Genomic DNA, 21,798 nt, shown 5'->3' on the forward strand with positions numbered 1-21,798 from the left:
TTAACAATCTCCCACTTGGAGACTGATCTCCAAACCAAACTTGTGACTGCTTTCCATTCTGGCTTCTTTTCCTTGAATGCCGATTGAAGATGAGAAAAAACTCAACTTCTCCTTGTTGACCACCTTTGTAAACATGTCTGCAGGATTTTCACCTGTATGCACCTTTCCTAGCTTTAGCTGTCCCTCTTCCAAAAGAGTGCGTATGAAGTGATATCTCACCTCAATGTGCTTTGTCCTTGAATGAAAGGCTGAGTTCTTCGCAAGACGGATAGCGCTTTGGCTATCACTGTACAAGACACAATTGTCTTGTTTGAATCCAAGCTCTTCTAAGAATCTGTGAAGCCACAGAATTTCTTTGCTTGCCTCCGTCATTGCTACATACTCTGCTTCCGTGGTAGAAAGTGAAACCACTTTCTACAGCTTTGAAGCCCAGCTTACTGCTGTGCCTCCAACCGTGAACACATAGCCAGTAGTGCTCCTTCGAGTATCTTTGTCACCTGCCATATCTGCATCAGCATACCCTTCTAGAAAAATATCAGTTCCTCCAAAATACAAAGCATTTGTTGTTGTCCCTTTTAGATACCTAAGTATCCACTTCACAGTTTGCCAATGCTCTTTACCTGGGTTGTCCATGAACCTACTCACAACTCCCACTGCATGTGCAATGTCTGGCCTTGTCCAGACCATAGTATACATTAGAGAACCTATCGCTGCAGCATATGGAACTTTAGACATATAGGCTATCTCCTCTTGTGTCTTTGGACACATATCCTTCGTTAGTTTAAAATGACCAACCAAAGGTGTAGAAACTGGTTTTGCATTTTGCATTGCAAACCTTTCTAGTACCTTCTTGATGTAAGCTTCTTGAGATAGCTTTATTATCTTCTTCAAGGCTGTCCCTTGATATTTTCATACCAAGTATCCTCTTTGCAGCACCTAAATCTTTCATTGAAAAAGATTTAGACAGCTCCTCTTTTAGGTCTTTGATGTCCTGCATGTTAGCACTTGCAATCAGCATGTCATCAACATACAACATTAGGATGATGAATTTCCCATCTCCCAAATTCTTTGTGTAGACGCAGTGATCCGAGTTGCATCTTGTGAATCCATGATCCAACATCCATCGATCAAACTTCAAGTACCATTGTCTTGATGCTTGCTTTAAACCATACAAGCTCTTCTTTAATTTGCAAACCATTTTCTCCTTACCTTTTACTTCATACCCCTTTGGTTGAAGCATGTAGATTTCCTCCTCTAAGTCACCGTGAGGGAATGCCGTATTTACATCCATTTGCTCGAGATTTAGATCATGAGCAGCCACAAGGCTTAAGACAAGCCTAATTGATTTCATTTTTACAACAAGAGAAAATATTTCATTGAAAGCAATACCTTTCTTTTGAGAAAAACCTTTTACCACAAGCCTAGACTTGTACCTTTTCTTCCCACCTTCTTCTTCCTTCAGCTTGTACACCCATTTGTTTTGAAGTGCCCGCTTACCTTTAGGCAACTCAACCAACTCCCATGTTTGGTTGCGATGTAGTGAGTCCATCTCCACTTGCATGCTCTTTGTCCATTCTTCTTTGGATTCATGTTGCATAGCTTCTTCCTATGATTCCGGCTCTCCAGAATCTGAGATCAAGAGATGGTTGAAGGAAGGAACAAACCTTTCTGGAGGTCTACTTGCTCTTGTAGATCTTCAAGGAATAGGTTGAGGCTCCTCATTTGGTTGACGTTGTTGCACATTGTCACCGTTTGCAGTCTTTGAGTCTTCACCGTCCTCAAGCTCCATGTACTAATCACCTGTTTCTTTTGTTTGTTTTTTTTCCAAGTAATCTTTGTACATATTTTGTTCGTTAAAAATTACATCCCTACTCCTTAAGATTTTACCATCTTCAGAATTCCATAGGCGATACCCAAAGTCTCCTTCTCCATAGCCAATGAAGAAACACTTTTTGGACTTTGCATCTAGCTTTGATCTTAGGCTTCTATCTATGTGCATGAAAGCCTCACACCCAAACACTTTGAGAAATGCTAAGCCTAACCTTAAGTGGAAAGGCTGGGGATTTGTATAGAACCCTAAGGGTGGAAGAAAAAACGATTTACCCTACTCTTAGGAGAGTTCTTAAAAGAATACATACGAGAGGGAGTACTTTGGGGTGTAGCCTCTCAGCTCCAGAAAGCCCAACGAGAGGAAGGAGAGTCGGTGAGAGACTTTATAAGTCACTTGAAGCATTTGAATTCTCCTTGTAATCCAAATTGTTAAGTATGGAGCCTGATTTACCCTTGTAATTTTCTGTGGTAAAAGCGCACATTTGTAAGGCCCCCATTATGAGGAGAAGCCATCGTGCGTGAAGGAAAATCACTCATCGAAAACCAAAATTTTCACGGACAAGAATCACGGCCGGAATATTATGGCCGGACGGCAGCCGAAAAGTGGTCGGAAAACAACCGGTCGGTTGGTCGGTGGCCGGTAGTCAATGGCCGATGGCCGGTGGTCGGAAGTCAATGGTCGGTGGCCGGAAGTCAATGGCCGGTGGTCGAAAGTCAATGGCCGGTGGCCGGTGGCCGAATTCAAAAGCGGACTTGTCTTCTCAAGGGCGGCCACACATGGGCGGATTGGAGGGTCCGATTTGGACTTATTCGCACAAGGGCGGCTACACATGGCTGTCTCTCATAAGAGAGGGCAGCCCTTTTGACCTATAAAAGGAGGCCATTTCTACACACATTTCATATAGTGTGAAGTTGATGCAACAAGGTGAGTGTGAGGTGGTGAGAGTGAAGCAAGGCGGGAGCTCTATCAAGGGTTTAATCCCTTTGTAAACTACTTCTTCTTTTGAAGTGCTAAAGCCATTGAGTGGCTGCTTTCCCATGGACGTAGCCCACATTGGGTGAACCACGTATATCGTGTGTACTCTCTCTCTCTCTCTCTCTACTCTATAATCTCTTGTGTGTGAAATCCATCTCTCTCCATTAAGTAATCTACTCAAAAATCTATTTAGCTACGTCTTATTTCCTAACAATTGGTATCAAAGCAAAGTTTGCTCGTAGCTAAATTATCTCAAGGAAAGGATTCCTTGAATTGAGTGGGAGTTATGGCAAAGGAAGGGAAGCTGAAGATTGAGAAGTTCAACGGCAAAAACTACCAACATTGGAAGATGCAGATTGAAGACTATCTCTACTAGAAGGACCTCTATTTGCCACTAGGCGGTCTTGCGAAGAAGCCCGCAACAATGGCAGATGAAGCATGGATTGTCCTTGATCAAAAGGCACTGGGAACAATCCGGTTAAGCTTGGCGTCAACGGTGGCCTTCAATGTTTCAGAGATGAAGACCACGGAGGACTCGATGAAGTCACTTGACGACTTCTACGAGAAACCATCGGCATCCAATAAGGTATTTCTTATGAAGCGCTTATTCAATCTAAAGATGACAGAGAATGGTTCAGTTGCAGAACACCTGAATGACTTTAACACAAACATAAGTCAACTTTGATCAGTGAAAATCAATTTCGATGACGAAGTGCGAGCTCTCCTTATACTATCATCTCTACCGAATAGTTGGGACAGCCTTGTGATGGCTGTAAGTAATTCTATCTCTGGCACAAATACTCTTAAGTTTGATGATGTTGTGGGTGTTCTCCTAAGCGAGGAAATGCGAAGGAGAAGCACAGGAGAATCATCAAGTGCTGCACTATCAGTGGAAACAAGAGGAAGGCCTAAGGAGAGGTTCAAAAACCAAAAGGGTCGTGATCGCTCAAGGCAGAGCAAGTCACGCACAAAGTCAGTTCTTGAATGTTGGAACTGCGGCAAGAAGGGCCACGTCAAGAAGGATTGCTGGTCCAAGAAGAAGAAGGAGACAGAGTCTCAAGACAACAAGCCAACATCGGAGGTCAATGTGGCAGGTAAAGTAGAGCAAGATGCTCTAATTCTCTCATTAGACAATGTGTCTAATTCCTGGATAGTAGATTCTGGGGCTTCATTCCATGCGACACCACACAAGCAACATTTCCAAGACTACACCAAAGGTAATTTTGGGTATGTATACTTGGGAGATGATGAAGCTTGTGAGATTGTCGGCAAAGGTACAGTTTCTGTCAAAACTGCTAACGGAAATGAATGGAAGCTTAAAGATGTTAGGCATGTTCCTTCTCTTCGCAAAAATTTGATCTCTACAGGACAATTGGATGATGAAGGTCACAACATTGCATTCGAAAAAAAACGATGGAAGATCTCAAAGGGATCTTTCGTGGTTGGCAAGGGAGAAAAAGTCGATACACTTTACTTGTGTACTGTTAGTACGCAACCTTCAGCTTGTGCAGCAACTACAGAAGTTGACAGTGCGGTGTGGCACTACCGACTTGGGCATATGAGTGCCAAAGGAATGCAAATCCTTCAAACAAAGAAGCTTCTACCAGGTTTGAAAGAAGTGGACTTAGAGTTCTGTGAAGATTGTGTTTATGGTAAACAAAAGAGGGTAAAATTTCAAAAATCAGGAAATGAAAGAAAAAATAAAAAACTTGAGTTGGTTCATTCTGATGTTTGGGATCTTGCAAGTACACTATCACTTGGTGGCTCATTGTACTATGTAACATTCATAGACGATGCGACTAGAAAAACATGGGTTTATGTCATGAAGAATAAATCCGACGTATTTTCCATATTTCAAAGGTGGAAAGCCTTTGTGGAGAATGAAACAGGTACCAAGGTTAACTGCCTCAGATCCGACAATGGAGGCGAATATTGCAGCCCAGCTTTTGAAAGCTTTTGTGCTAGCAATGGCATTCGGAGGCAAAGGACAACCCCAAGGACACCTCAAGAAAATGGGATTTCGGAAAGGATGAACAGGACAATCATGGAACGAGCACAAAGCATGCGGCTACATGCAGGCCTATCGCTTGAGCTTTGGGCGGAAGCTGTAAGTACGTCTGTGTACTTAATCAATCGGTCACCCTCAACGGCATTGGATGGGGGAGTTCATGAAGAGGCAGGATATATCGCTCAACCTCTTGCACTTCGGCAAGGCTTCTACCGTCGGGTAATATGACCTCGGAGGGAAATAACTTTGAAGAGTCAGGAGGTGCAGTGAATGAAGTATTCACATGCACATTCTCTAACAGTATAGGGTCTACGCTTGTCATGAATGGAGAATTTACTTCCCCACCCCCCTCATTTACATCATTAGCTCCATGTTCGGAGCGAGTGGCTCTACTAAAGGTTTCCTTTAGGCGGCTAAGCACCCTCGGCCAGGACCATGGGCCCATGGCATGCATGTCTTGGCTTGAGCTATCGGGATTAGTCATTTGAAAACCCTCCATGACGTCGTAGTCAGAGGAAGAGTCACTAGCCGCTATGTTCGGGTCTTGGTTTGTACTACCTTGGGTCCCCGTTGAGGATCCAGAACCGAAAGTAGGTGGATATTGAGAACTCGCGTAAGTCGAAATTCTCTCTAGTTGCTCCGTCTCTAGCACACGACCAGAGTGCATATGCATGTGCCTTTGGCACCCTGCAAACGTCTGCGAATAACCTCGAAGGTTAACCTCTTACCTTTTTTAAGCGTCTGTTTTCACTCGTGTTTTTTACGTTTTTAATCTTTTTTAATGTTTTTTAATGTTTGATTTTTTTAATTAAAGTGTGTGATAGCTCAAAATGAGCGTATCACTTAGAGGGTCACTGTGTGCTTTACAACACAATTTTCGGGCATCTGAAGTTCCGTTGGTCCTCCAAAAATCAATTTTTAGCTACGTGTGAAGCTAAAATTCGTTTTTTTAAAAGGCGACTGAGGCCTAGGCCTGAGCGTGAGCTTGGGCTTGGGTCTGGGAGATATTCTCGATCCCGGTCCTACCTTTAAATTTTCTTTTAATTTTTTAAATTTTTTTTAAAAGGATAAGGTCGCCGCGGCCTGCGCGAGAGCACACACACACTCTATCTACCTACTGCTAATTAATACACCTACTGTTACACACTAACACACTCTATTAACTCTCACAGATCTACTTCCTACTTACTGTACACAGAAAACTAACTACCTTAATACACAGAGAATAAACACAGTACCTTTGAAAACTCCATTAACAAAAAAAACTAACAACCTTAATACACAGAGAATAAACACAGTACCTTTGAAAACTCCATTAACAAAAAAAACACACGATATACCACCAAATCCCTCTTCTCAACACACACACCCTCCTTCCTTACCTTTCCTACAATAGAAATTGCACCACGGAGAAGCACAGAGTGCTACTTGAGCTTAATGTATGGCATTCCCCGGCAGCGGTGCCAAAAATGTGCGCGTATGTCGCACGTGTCAATGCAAGGAACTTACCGATACACAGTGTGTGAGCCACAAATGGCTCCAAGCACACAACAAGCCTAAACTAGTAAGCTCAAAGAAGGCGACGGTGTGTCACTCACCGCTCTACGCTTGCTTCGTGGAGGATTCCTCGCCGCGAAGAAGAAGGAGCTGCCGCTTTGCCGCGCTCAACCACTTCGCCGCCGCCGTGTCGTCGTCACAATGCTCGATTGCACACACTCTCTCTCTCTCTCTCTCACGCATACACACACAATAATGGTGATATGGTGTCCGTGAGCCGTGAGCGGTGAGGGTTAACAATTGTTGAGAATATGTGTAACACACCTGATAGAGAGCCTAGAAGTAAGGCAGTACAAATAGCCAAGCTCACACAAAAATTTTGTGGAGATGGGGATGTGAGAAAGCATATCGAAGTGTTTGAACAAATATGTGATTCTCTAGGAGAACACAATGACCTGCATCAGAGTAATGCTTTAAGCCTAACCTTAAGTTGGAAGGTAGGGGATTGGTATAGAACCCTAAGGGTGGAAGAAAAAACGATTTACCCTATTGTTACAAGATTGTTCTTAAAAGAATACATACAAGAGGGAGTGCTTTGGGGTGTAGCCTCTCAGCTCCAGAAAGCCCAACGAGAGGAAGTAGAGTCAGTGAGAGACTTTATTAGTCGCTTGAAGCATTTGAATTCTCGTTGTAATCCAAATGAACGCTTCAATAATAATCAATTGCTAGATAGATTCATTAGGGGATTATGACATGAAGATATCTACAATGGCCTAGTCATTAGAGGTATCACCACTTGGAAAGCAGTCAGCACCAATGCAATCCAATTGGAGGATAATTAATGATTCAAGGAGAAAGAGTGTCTGCTGAGCCTAAATCTATTAGCTCGCAAGCATCAGGGCATCACCCAATGACCCTAAAGCCTATTGCTAAGGAGCCAAAGATATCTGAGATGACTTTAGCATATCTCACCAAGGCTATTCAAGAGAGTCTTAGAGACAATCGTGCTCCGCAAAACAATCATATGTATCCAAGAAGGGAGCAACAATTGTGCTCAGTCTACTATGGACCTCATAGTACCAGTGAATGCTCTACTTTTAGAGTAAAATTCAATGGGAGCTGCAATGCCTGTGGGAGGTATGGTCATCAAGCTAAGGATTGCATGGTATTTAAGCGCGCGATGGCCAATAGACCAACCTTAGCATGGACAAACACACCTCGAGTGCTTGCATTGATGCCGGCCCCACCTCTTGAACAAACAGCACAACACATGGTCCCTAGGGCCCAAAATGTTGTTCAAACAACACCCTTATCACCTTTAGTGCTAGGACCGCAACCACCACATCCGAGAATCACTTTTGTGAATCAAGTAGGTTGTGAGTCATCTATTGCTTGTTTGGAAGGCTGTGAGGAAGATATAGACCCTAATATTGCCTATGGGATGGATGTGCTTGAAGAAAGTCCACAATACTACATGGAGGACTATTGGGGACAAGTCAAACCTGTCTATCAAGTAGCTGCTATTGCTGTAAGAGGCCAAAATATCAATTACACTGCTAAGAGACCACCTCTTCAATGCTATGAGGGTGGAGATCCGCATCGTGTAGCCGAGTGTCCTATTAGGCTACAGAAGAACGCCACACTAATGCAAACCAATCAAGCAAGCACGTCTACAATATCTATACTTATGTGTAATCGATGTGGCATAGATCATTTGATTGCCCAATGTCCAAATAATCCAAATGCATCGAAGATCACGCCATTAAACTTGATTGAAGTTATCGAGGAGCCATCACAAAGTACACCTGTGGTACCAGTAAACGTACTCACACGATCGATGCTCCAAAAACAAAATTATATTCTTGAAGAAAGAGACACGGCATCAATTGCCCAATCTCAGAAAAAGAAGAAAACATGAAGGAAGAGATCGCAAAAAGCAACGAAGTCAGACCGCAGTTCAAAGACCAACATAGGGACTGGTGACGACCCCGTATATATGAACGACGCTGAAGAGGATTCTGATTCAGGTGAAATCATGGAGATCAAAACGACCATTAAAATAGAAACCAACCAGGAAGATCTTCATGAGCCACTATGGCCAGGATCCAAGAAGAAGATAGGAACTTATCCAAACCCTATAGAGGAGATTGAGCGAGTCAAGCAATTAAGGAGTTTGGTAGAAGATATCCAAACCCTATAGAGGAGATTGAGCGAGTCAAGCAATTAAGGAGTTTGGTAGAAGATATCCAAAGGGATCTAGAATCAGCATCGAAATTACAGACACCGTGTTCCCTACGCAACAACAACATCACCAAGTCCATAGACCCTTAGCCATACCTAGTGTCATCCAAGAAGAAAGTGACTTAAAGTCATGGGAAAGTGGGAGTACTCACTTCTTGATGGAAAGAATGTTTACAAAGGGACTACCTCATCCTATTGAAGAAATGGAGATCCCATCTTCCCCACGTCAAGGGACTGAAGTCCAAAAGGTGCCGTTAAACATTGCAAAATTGGTGGATTTCATGTCTTCAGAAGTTAGAACCACCATCATGTCCAAACTATATAAAGACCCTGAGCTAGTCTCAGCTATTCGAGCCTTCCTCAATGGAGAACTGAAGTTTGGGCTACCACAATTTGCACAGATGGATGGAGTTGGGGAGATGCCAATAGAGGAGGAACACTTAGATCCACAACCCAACCTAGATGAGAACCTTGTTATAGAAATACCTGTTAACAAGTTGGGACAATACTTTGAGGGTGATGAATCCAATGCGACCATACCAATCACTACTAAGGGATTAACTGTGAAGGGAATCCTTGATGGTGGCGCTGGGGTTAGCATTGTGACTAAAAATTGTTGGGAAACTATGGGAAGACCTCACCTTGCGACCACAACCATAGTAGTGAAGATGGCCAATGGGTCTATTGTTAAACCTATTGGGATGCTAGGAGATCTCAAGATCAAGGTCTTTGGACATAAAATAAGAGTTACCTTCATTGTTATGGATTTCTCCAAGCACACTATGGCATCTGAGATGATCTTAGGACGTCCTTTCATGAGGGAAGCAAAAATGATGCATGACTGGCATGGTCTAAAAACCATGTCTACTTGCAGCTCCAAGATCCTTCATTCGAGTGGATCTTGTAACTGGTCGAGCACATCCTCTAGGAAACAGGTTTACAATTTATCATAGATCTGACACCACAGTTCACTCGGCCCCAATGCAGTATTGTTACACGTGTAAAGCGGACACCGATGTTGGGGAAGATTCTCCTTATATGGATATACTACCTGGGATGACTGAGTCGGACAATGTGGATTGGGTCCACCTAGCAGCAACCATAGACACTTGGGGAAATAGGGGGATGACCTGCGTAACACCTGAGGGGGGATGAAATGCCACATCTCGTACCCTTAAATATGCTAGAAGCAATGCATATAGCTTCTGACAAGACTCATCCTAATATAACGAAAAGAACATAAAAATGGGTCCCTAAAGTTTCTTTAGCAACCATAGCCAGTGCTAAAAGACAGGAGCCTGGTAAGAAACGTCCCATTTGCTCCAAGAAATGTAAGGAAACGTGACAGTGGATCCCTAAACGATTATTGGAAGCCCAAGGCTACTATCAAGGAAATGATCAAATCTGGGTGCCAAAACGTAGATTGTGTTCTTACTTGTCACCTGACCCATGCAAGCCCAATCTCGTAGCTCCAAAACGAATCAACGATCGCGGAAATAAAAAAATCACAAAATGCTACACACCCGTTCCAGAGCTAGTTTGGGTAACAAAGAAAGAACGATTTGTTCCACCTAGCTCAGGAAGGGGGGAGTCCCATGAAGCTTCTAGCTCCTCATGTAACGCATCCATAGAGGTAAAAGCTTCTCCACAGTCTCCACCTACAATAGTGTACCTCCATGAAGCTACAAAGGACTCCACACCTCCCAGTGTTCAAGAATCACCTGATGAACCACTTCAAGTTCGATCCTGGCAAAGTACCTTACCACCCTTGCAACTCGATGAGGCACCTAAGGTAATAGAAAACTACTGGCAAAAATCCTCACCTTTACCAACTGGAACAATTGGTTTCAAAGGGTGACAAGCTCATTTCAAACCATATGATCTACCCAAGGAAGGGGGGAGTGTTTGATGACAGTCATCATTCACTTGCTTCCCTCTCAACCTTCCTCCGTGACCTCTCAATCTTCCAATCTTAGGGAATGTATATATAAAGCCTTATACTCACGAAAAACAAAAATAATAAAGAGCAAGAGCAATTAGCAAACGAGTATGCACAATAAAAGTCAAAACATTGACCCAGACCTACACATTCACATCCGGTACACTGAAACAGAAACCTGTGTCATAAAACACCTTTGATCCTCATCACTCGAGTGATGGAGGGTAGGTAGGATTATTACAATAGGAGTGTTTTTTTTTTAGAGTTTAGTGATTAGCAAAGTTCTTTCTTCCCACTGATGTGCCTCCTAGAGGTATTCTTTGTGTTTCTTAGTGTCTACAGGAACGTGTTGCTGTTGTTAAGATTTGGACCTTCATGGGATCTTTCTCTCATCCACTTTTCAAATCAAGCACGATTATCAACGCAAACAGGTGTTTCTTGTCCATTAGCATTGCCCCTTATCTTTCTGCATCCATGTTTGTCTACTTTAATTGTGATTGGTAGCATAATAGTCAACATATTTGCTTAGTACCAAACATTAAATTCAATGTAATTTTTTGTCATAATCATTGTCTAGGTTTAAAAATCAAGCATTCCGACTAAGCTAGTTTGACCGAGCTAGGTGTTAGAGATCTTCTCTTAATACCATGGGGAATGCCTTCCTAATAACCAATGGTTACTTAGGTTCTTAATTTCTTCGCGACGAGGAATCCTCCACGACAGCAAGCGTAGAGCGGTGAGTGACACACCATCGCCATCTTTGAGCTTACTAGTTTAGGCTTGTTGTGTGCTTAGAGCCATTTGTGGCTCATACACAGTGTATCGGCAAGTTCCTTGCATTGACACGTTCGATAGACGCGCACAGTCTCCATGACACACATTCCCATCACCGATGTGAAGTATCCATTCTACAAATTCTCTCGCAAGTGCACTATTTAAGCCTAGAAACACACCCATATTTTTTGTTAGCCTCAAAACCTTCATATATTTCCATATGTGTGAGTGATGCAAAGATGCACTCACAACATTTGCACGACTTCCATTTTGCAGGCAACATGCAACTTTTTTTGAAATCACCCCCAAACAAAAACACCTTTCCACCAAACAATATATTATTTTGCATCACATCTCTTAATGTTTGATCTAGTGCCTCATAAGCATATCGATGGGTCATTGGAGCTTTATCTCATTTAATCAATGTGGCTCTCTCCAAAAGCTCTACAAGTTGACTATTCACTTTGATACTACATGTTGATTCTGAATGCAGCTCTAATAATATTTTTAAACCTTGAGTGAGCAATTCATCCATTGCTAGTGTAATGCTAGATGACGCACATGCCAAAGCAACCTTTTGTTGACCACGAATGTGAGAGAGCAAGGAATTATAAAGATACGTCTTTCTAGTTCCACCTGGTCCATCTAGAAAAAAAAACATCCTTCTACTATGTCAACTGTCTCCATGACTTCATTATATGCAATGTGTTGCCCTTGATTCGAAGAGCTCTCCATTCAATCTGCCAAATCTCTTTGTTCCTGTGCATTGAATCTTGTTTCCTCACTTAGCAATCCACCACCACGCTAAACTAAACGTGCACAATCTATGCTAGGCATTCCAAAAAAGTTAACAAGTCATTTTCCATATTGTTGAAGCATATAATTCAAGATAGATAATGCTTTGTTCTTTGCTATCTCATGGCAAACATGCTCACCAAGCGTACATTTGCTCAAAGCATTAAAAAAGTCTTCAGAAAGATCTTTGAAGAAATTATTCCATAGAGTACAAATACACAAAGGCTCACAAAACACCAAAATGATCACAAATAATTGTCACAATTGTGGTCCCAATCGAGGATGCCTCTTGTAGACACATTGACCATTTGGCATCATTTTGTAGTAGGCCCCTAGAAAGCTTTCTTAAAGGTAGGGCGGTGTGCCACTAAACATTCAAAGGTCCTCAAAGTTTTGTGAACCCTTGCACTCATTAAGCATCAATCATAGGTAATGAACCTCCCCAGTTGTAGGAGCAATGTTGTGCATTCATCCGATTGTCTCATCCTTTTGTCTATGGGTCCGTAATTTTACATGTGGACTCCGAACCCATTGAGTAGGAAAGTCTATGTAGAAAAAAACATTTGCTTCAGGATACCTTTGATGTGCTACAAACCACTCTGTCAGTGTTGTCTTTCTATTTGCATCATTATTGACTACTCTTGCCAAATTTGTACTTTTTGAAAGCTACCATATTTTGAAAAGGAAGATGATCTTGCAACCACATTGTATCGGGCTTCTCATTATGTAGTTCAAATGTATATATCCTCCAAATTGCCTTAGATGTTGATACATAGCATGCCTCTAGATAGCGTTTAATTCCATCAAGAACACCTTCACCATCTTGAAGCAAAACAGTGGTTGTGTGTTCTAAATTAGAGTGCTCTAAAATACAACATTTGGAGTTAGGGTTTATGACAAGAGTGATTTGTTAATTTGTTGCATCACTGACATATTAATTATGGATGATAGGATGTGTGCCTTGTGCGCGATGAGATCTTTCAAAAACAAAAAAATTGTGATTAGCACATACTCAACAACAGTCTCTTTCCCATAGAGCAACTCAAGATCTGTGTTGTCGATCTCATGGTCCGGAGGCAGTCGATCAACCCCCACAAATAGATATTGCTCCAATTTCACCATAGAGAAGGCAAATATCAAACAAACAACCACTAGTAGAGTCTAGCCCACCAATATTCGATGCCACATTCCAAGAAGTTGAGATGGAGAAAATGTTGGATGCGTTCTTTGACATGGACCCCATCATTGAAAACCAAGGTGGTGACAACATTCAGGGCAACACTGCGAATCAACCTCTATCATCATGTCCATATCGATGACATGAGAGCAATGATAAAGAAGGTGAGATGATACATACTCTTGCACGTATGCTACTTTACATGGTACAAAAATCATAGTTCTCCGTATCGCTTTGGCAATACTTAATCTGCAGTCTGTTTATGGTTGGTCTGACATGAGCATCACAAAGCTTTTCAGGTAAATATATTGTATCCTAAGTATCAACCCAAATTAAAGTTCAATAATATGATCGTTGTGTCCACTTGTTGATGTAATGACAGGTTGCTCAACAAGCAAATATTGCCGAAAGGCAATCACATGCCCCCTACCCGTCAAAAACTAAAAAGCTTCTTACTAACTTGGGCATGGATTACCACAAAATACATGCATGCTCTAATGATTGTATACTCTTTTGCAATGAGTATGCAAATTTGGAACAATTTCCCAAATGTGTATCAAACATGTATAGAGAAGACACACAAGGAAAATTTGTCCCTGCAAAGATTCCTGCAAACACGACATGCATCCACCGAAAGCGAGTGATTGGAAGAACATGTGGCTAGAGAGGGGAGATTCTAAGCCACCCGGCATGAAGAGACTCTCTATTTTCCATGAACTCCTATATTGGAGTGACCTACTTATTAATCATTTGCTCGACCCAATGCGCATTCTTAAGAATGTGGGGTAGATCCTATGGAAGACCATCATTGGAAAAAGGGAGAGCAAGGCCTAAAGAAATGACCTACATATTGTGGGTTGAATGCCCAAGATGTGGCCTTGACTTAAACCAAATGGAAAGTTTGCTATACCAAAAGTCCATGGGTTTTGAGTCATACAGAGGAGCAACAAGTAAGGAAGATTATATCTTCATTGAAGACTCCTATTGGATGCATGAGATGCTTGAAAATGGATTTTACTAGAGATGACAATCTTAGTCGTCTTAAGTCCCACGATTGGCAAAAAATTTTACAATTTATCTTACCAATTTCCATAAAATATTGTCTGACAGATGACATTAGAAGCACAATCTATAAAATCCGTGAGTTAGTGCATTGGATCTCATCAAAAGAGATAAGAAAAGACAACATAGATGCAGCTCACTTAAATGCTATCAAAGTAGTGTAAATGCTGGAGAAGTACTTTCCAACAAACATTCTTGCCATCAAAATTCATTTACTTGTGCATGTGGTCGATGAAGTTGCAATTGTTGGGGTGGTCCATAGCAGGTGGATATTCTTCTTGGAGAGATTCATGAATACTTTAAAAGGGTTCATTCATCAAAGGGCTCGCCTCAAGGGTAGCATGGCTGAAGGATGGCTTGTGCAGGAGTCTCTTGTTTTCATCAGTGAGTTTTTGGGTTCTCTTGGTCCAAAGATGTCTCAAATGTGGACTACTGAGGTCAACGTCAAGGTGGCAGGGAACGAGCCGCAGGGACAAGGCATTATGAGAAAGATGGATATCACAATGCAAGAAAAGGTTATTGAATTTTGTATTCTCAACTCGAAAGTCATGCAAAAGTGGCTACAGAGGTACGAAGAGAAAAATCAACAACGCATGATGGATCGCTTGCAATTCAAGCCCAATCATGCCACTAGAAACCTTCCTTTTTCAGATCATCTTCAGAAATTGCCAGACTTTCCTACTGGTCGTTGGCTAGATGCAACAATCTCGAAGGCAAAGAGGAACGGAGTTTAGATTACTGAAGAAGAAGAGGACATGTCAAGCGGTTGCGATTGGCATGTAAATATTTTTGTAACTTCCTTTTGCAAGTCCATATGACACATTAATTTAGTAACCCTAAATTTGTTTAATTTATGTGCTTGTAGTATCACAAATACAAAGTTTTGTGGTCGCATAGGAGACACTATGGGGTGCAACAGATAGACGAACAAAGGGTCACCTTCGAGAGTGGGGTTAGGGAAATCTTCGTCCAAGAAAGTCGGAGTAGTGCCATGGATGAGAACATTGAGACTAGCCAGCTTGAATACTTTGGCATCCAAAACATCTTGAAGATTAGCTTTAGGAAATTTGATATTGTTATCTTTGATGTAAAGTTATTACGCACGGGCCTAATGCAATTGTATGAAAAGATAAGAGTGGACTAATTCAAGTTAGCTCTAGGCGGGTGTGGACAGATGGTTGAGATACATTTGTACTTTTGCAGCATGGTGAACAAGTTGTGTCCACAATAGATCCACTATGGGATAAAAAAGGATGAAAAAGATTTGTCTAACCCGTGTTGGCTCTTTGTTGTTCAAGTTGCTACACAGAGCAAACAAATGTGTGAAGGATTGGAGGTTGAGGTCAAAGAGCTTCATGACCAAAGTGCACGACCAACGGATGATGTAATTGAGGATTTTGAGAGCTAGAGGTCAGTGTTGAGCAGATGCCTAAACCTTCAAATGGGTTCCTTTCTGTCACAAATTTACATTGGAGCAGGTTGCTTACACACAAATATTTGGGGAGATGGTCCCTCTAGACCTAGTATAGTCGGTCCTACGCCTAGGACGAGTGTGCCCCCAACACTAACCGGCCCTACACCTCAATTGAGTGTGCCAGTTACACTGACGGATCGTTCTTCTTTGAGATAAGGTAGGCATTGTTCCGGAGGTGATGGTTGTGGTGGTAGTGGTTCTACCGATGCGTCCACACCACCGAGAGAGCATCCACCAATATCTTCACTAGATAGTTCACCAATTGGCACACCACGTACACCTTGGGGATCACATGAGCATGGTTCTAGAAAGGTGTACAAGACTAGGGACGAGGCTGTTGTCATGGATAGGGTCGAAAAGGCCATGCGACAGAGGATTTGGTAGCTTTGTATAGTTCAGTTTGGCCACTCTGTGATGGATATTTGGGATGATCACGATGATGAGAAAAAGAATTACATCATTGAGGCCATTCACAGAGAGTACAGGTCGACAGAGGGTACGATCTATTCTCAAATGTTTGGATCTTGAGTGTGAAGATTGCCACAAAGTCACACCGTCGGTCAAAGGTGAGAGATAGATACAAGGCCGACAGTCCAAAGCCGGCATGGTTGGCGGTGGAGGAGTGGGCGGGGATTGCATGTGAGACATAGGATAATCCTCAGAGATTTCAGCAGCAGAGAGATGCAGCTAGAGCACGTTTGGAGTCTACACATCTTGGGAGTGGAGGCTACGATACTCTTCAGCATGAGTTTGTAAGTATTATATGTACGCTTTAAATTGTCCGATATGTATATGTTATCAAAATATTTATCTTCTGGTTAATTGTTTGTTATGTAGGAAGTTGTCGTGAAGCACACTCCAACATGCTGAGAGGAGAAATATGGGTACAGCCATGGACTTGTGGCTCTTTTGACCTAGATTCAAGAGGAGGGAGAGGCCGTTAACTGGGAGGCATTACCATGAGAGTGACATCCTCCATATATGTTTTTTTGTAGTTATGGTCATCTTGATGACCATATTCATTGTATATATGTACAGTTTGATGTTTATGTTTATGGTTTTGCATTCCATTTACGATTATGGTTATGGTATGGCAATCAAGTTATGGTTATGGTTTTGCAATTACAATATGGCAATCATGTTATGGTTATAGTATGGCACTTTGGTTATGATTATGGTTTTCAATTATGTTGTGAATTTGGTAATAGTTTTTGAATTGTGTTAAATTTATGGTTTGAGAATCTTCTTGTCGTTATGGTTACGATTTTCAAATCATGGTACAATTCTTGCTTGAAAATGTTCATATCGTTATAGTTACGGTTTTCAAGTCATATTTTAGTTATGGTTGGAAAATCTTCATGTCGTTGTGCTTATGGTTTGGGAGTTGATGTTATGGTTATGCTTTTGGAAACTTGTCATGTTTATGGTTTTGATTTTGTGGTTTTGTTATGCTCTACAATTTTGTTCATTTGTACTGAATGTACTTCTCGCTCTTCAGCGTCAAAATGTAGGTGGAATGCGATTGCTTTTGCAGTCTTCCTTTGGGCAAAGAGGGTTGGTTCATGGTGTTGTAGTACATGCAACATTAGTTGCCAATCCTCTCTACCCATATTTCTTTTCACAAGTTTTGGCACCGGTGTAGGTCTCAAAATATCCATCGAAATACATCTTCAAATCATTGTTGAAAAATGTCGCCAAAATCACTATCGGTATGCGTGTAAGTAGCATTGTCCAAATATTATTTTCATTTCAGTGTTTATTTAGGCGTGTATACCGACGGTTATATCATCCTCTATTTCAATGGACAATATACCAACATACATACTGACGATATGATGCCGATGTGTATACTGACACTTACACCGGTGCTTTTTATTTTTAAAACACTTTTTGCCATCGGTACGCGCATTGATATTCACGCGACGTGTTGTAGTGAAACCATTTTATCATAGTGCAAAACATTAGTTGGCTTGTACTCAAAAAGTATTAATAGAATGTGAGCATGAGGAAGTCCTCTTTTTTGAAATTCTATCACACTGACATGTCCAATGACATCTCCAAAAATAGAACCCTGTATAAGCAAATGCATCAAGTCTTTAAACTTATGATAGAAGACTCGTGCTATCAAATGAAGATAATTAGAAGCAAGTTTCCTTGGCAATAAGGCATCATCAATCTCTTTCCAGTGTGGATTGCATATGAAAGTTATAAATAGGTTTGGCTTCTCTCACTTGTGTACAAATGCCATGGCCTCTTGATAGAGATGATACATATGTCGTGGCCCATCCACAAAAGACAAAGGCAAAACTATCCTTTGTTTGACATTAATGGCTCTCACTCCTTCTACCCCAACCATGCCTGCAAGGCCTTGATAAGCTTCCACATGAAGTTCCCTTTGATTATTTCTCAACCATAGTAGCCTAGACTCCTCCATCGTACTACTGTAAGGATCAACAATGTATTGTTGCAATAATCTAGCCCCTCGTAAAAGACACTCTTTGGTGTCATTCCTTACTTATAGCCTAAAGGTAAAATATTTGTTTTGAGTCATAAAGCGTCTCCTTTCACTATTTTCACCAGCATCACCATCAGAATTAGCATTATCATTGATATTAAGGAGATCTATGTACGGGTGCCAACCATGTTCTCTTCTTGGAAACAACAAAATATATAGAGAAGGTGTATATGAGCAATGCAAGTTAGAAATAATTTTAAAACCTTTGTGATATTGCAATAAAATATCATGATGCCCCACGTTTCTTTCATCTCCATATCCATGTGCGATTGGTGCAACTTCTGAACCATGTGGTGCTAAGTATTGCCAACCATTTGAACTTCAGTAATTACCATATGGACCTCATGTATTCTAGAACCTTGCATCATTCTCATGGCATGACAAAAGGCATTTTCATACGGGTTCTCACAATGTATCATCGTCTGCAAACTTTGCAAAACATCTCTATCTACATTTGTACATCATGTAATCTATTATTCAACTCATTCTCTGTGTCAAAAAAGTATAATTGTGCAAAGCCGGGGATTTGATCTATTTTTTCCCCCAAAATCATAGGCCCAATGTCATAGTAGACAAATCCATGAAATTCAAACGTGTATAAACCTCTCTCGAGTGAACTGCTCATCTATGTTGGCGGATACGCTGCGACGGATGCGCACTACAACAAAAAAGGTGTCATCGATGTATATATCGACGCTTGACGTCGCTATCTGCGTCCCTGTAAAACTATCGGAATCTGCATCGATATATGCGTGGAAAGGATTTATTTGCGACGCAGATAGCGACGAAAATATAGATGCAGATATAGACGCATATATCAACGACCAGAACATAAAAAAGTTTCTTGGGTAGAGGACAGGTAGCCTGGCCTGTGCCCAGTGAAAAGATGGACACAGCCACCACAGCCAGACTTCCTGCCCTCTGCCCAAGAAAGCGAGCAGCACCAAAATTAACCGTGCTCCCGCAAAAATTTCGGCAAAGTTTCCTTTGTTTTTACATAAACTTTTCAAAAAAAACCATATCATGTATACGCCTCCTACATGCTATCCATGTAGGATCTCACATGAGATTTAAGGCCAATGAAAGAAATGAAATGAACTTTGTGCAAAACCATAACCGTACCAACTTAAAACCATAACCATAACGAACTTAATTTGTGCAAAATCATAACCAAATTAAAAACATAACCGGCCATAATCATATTGAACAAAACCATAATGCAAATAACCATAACCATAAACAAAACAATAACCATAGGCATAACCCAAAAGTTAAACATAACCATAAACAAAACAATAACCATAACCATAACCATGTCTATACAAGAATAGGAGAAATAACCATGTCTATACAATGACAATGACAATAACCATAACTAGGAGCTCTTGCCCTCCAGGAGGTCTTGCCCTTCAAATACTTGTTTATTTCTTGGAGCAACTTGAACCACAAACCACCATTGTCGCTCTCGAGGGTCCGGTGCAAAGACCACTTGATCGCAATGTTCGGGGCTAGCTCTTCCTCTTCTAGAGATATGGGTTCTCCGAATTGTCGAGCTGCTCTCACTGTCTTGACATTGCCTAAAGACTACCTAATCGACTACGGATGGTTCGGTAACCATAGAATCAGTTTCCGAAGTCTGTTTGCGTTTTTTCGTAGAAAAACGTAATCGAATTTGACCTACGGCTTGTGTATTTGGCGTTTCTTCTGTCCATTTGACCTACGACTTGCCATACATGCTCTTGACATTGCTTTAAGACTACCTAATGGACTACGGATGGTTTCAGTAGGCATAGAAGTCATTTCTGAAATCTGTTTGCGTTTTTCCATAGAAAAACGCAACCGGATTTGACCTACGGCTTGTGTATTTGGCGTTAATTCAAACCCATTGACCTACGGCTTTCCATACATGCTCTTAACATTGCTTTAAGACTACTTAATGGACTACGGATGGTTTCGGTAGGCATAGAAGCCATTTCCGAAGTCCGTTTGCGTTTTTCCATAGAAAAACGCAACCGGATTTGACCTACAACTTATGTATTTGGCGTTTCTTATATCCGTTTGACCTACCACTTTTCATACGCGCTCTTGATATTGCTTAAAGACTACCTAATCGACTACGGATGGTTTCGATAACTGTAGAATCAGTTTTCGAAGTCTGTTTGCGTTTTATCATAAAAAAAGGCAACCGGATTTGACCTACAGCTTGTGTATTTGGCGTTTCTTCTGTTCGTTTGACATACGGCTTGTCATACGCGCTCTTGAAATTTGCTAAAGACTACCTAATGGACTACGGATGGTTTCAGTAGGCATAGAATCAGTTTCCGAAGATCGTCTGCGTTTTTTCGTAGAAAAACGTAACTTGATTTGACATACGGCTTGTGTATTTGACGTTTCTTCTGTCCGTTTGACCTACGGCTTGCCATACACGCTCTTGACATTGCCTTAAGACTACCTAATGGCCTACGGATAGTTTCGGTAGGCATAGAAGTCATTTTCGAAGTTCGTTTGCGTTTTTCCGTAGAAAAACGCAACCGGATTTGACCTACGACGTAGAAGCCGTTTATGAAGTCCGTTTGCGTTTTTCCGTAGAAAAATCCAACCGGACTTAAAAAACGGCTTGTATTTTGGGAGTTTCTTCTATCCGTTTGACCTACGGCTTGTTATATGCCCCCGCGCAACCTTTTTTGAGGAGGAAGCTTGTCTCTAAGAGCAACGACGACGCTGTTGTTGCTCTCTAGAGGACTTTCATGTGTAAAGGTGAGAGTTGAGCTTTGAATGTATTTTGAGCTGGTCAAATGAAGTCAAAGAAGCTCAAGAGAAGTGCCACATGTCGGTCGGTTATTAAAAATTCTAGAGGAGAGTGAGAGAGAAGCTCTGTGGAGCGCTATGATGGTTTTTTGAGCAAACAATGAGCCACCATCTTTGCCTTTTGTGTTTTGTCGCTCCTCCCTTCCCCTTTTCTTCTTCTATTCTGCTCTCGTACTAGCCGCGGCGTCGACGAAGCGTGTGTACGCATGGGCCGCTGGTTCTTTGCACAGAGAGAGAGAGAGAGAGAGAGAGAGAGAGAGAGAGAGAGAGAGAGAGAGAGAGAGAGCAGAGAGAGAGAGATTGTGTGTGCTTTACATGCTGCCACTAAGAATGCCGAATGATGACAATAAGATGTAAACATTTCCGTTGGTCATGTAGGGCAAGGCCAAAGTGTGGTTCGAAGCACTGGAAGGCGAGCCAAAGTAAATGTGGCCGGCATTACGCACGAGGTTTCTGCATGACTTTCGCAAGGAAGTGTCCCCGCTCAACATGGACACCAAGCTGAAGGCTTTGAAGCAGGATGTGGGCGAAGATTTCAATGTGTTCTTGGATCATTTCGAAGCTTGTCTTCCTTCTCTCTATTTCTCTTTCTTTCTCTCTTTTTCCCTCTCCCTTTTTTTATGTTTAATTTTGTTTCTACTCTATTTTTTTAACTACTTTTTGTTAATGTATTTAAAGCTTTTTTATTCTATTTTTGGATAT

This window comes from Adiantum capillus-veneris, chromosome 27 (assembly GCF_014529385.1).
Source record: "Adiantum capillus-veneris isolate H3 chromosome 27, ASM1452938v2, whole genome shotgun sequence".
Classification (NCBI taxonomy): domain Eukaryota; kingdom Viridiplantae; phylum Streptophyta; class Polypodiopsida; order Polypodiales; family Pteridaceae; genus Adiantum; species Adiantum capillus-veneris.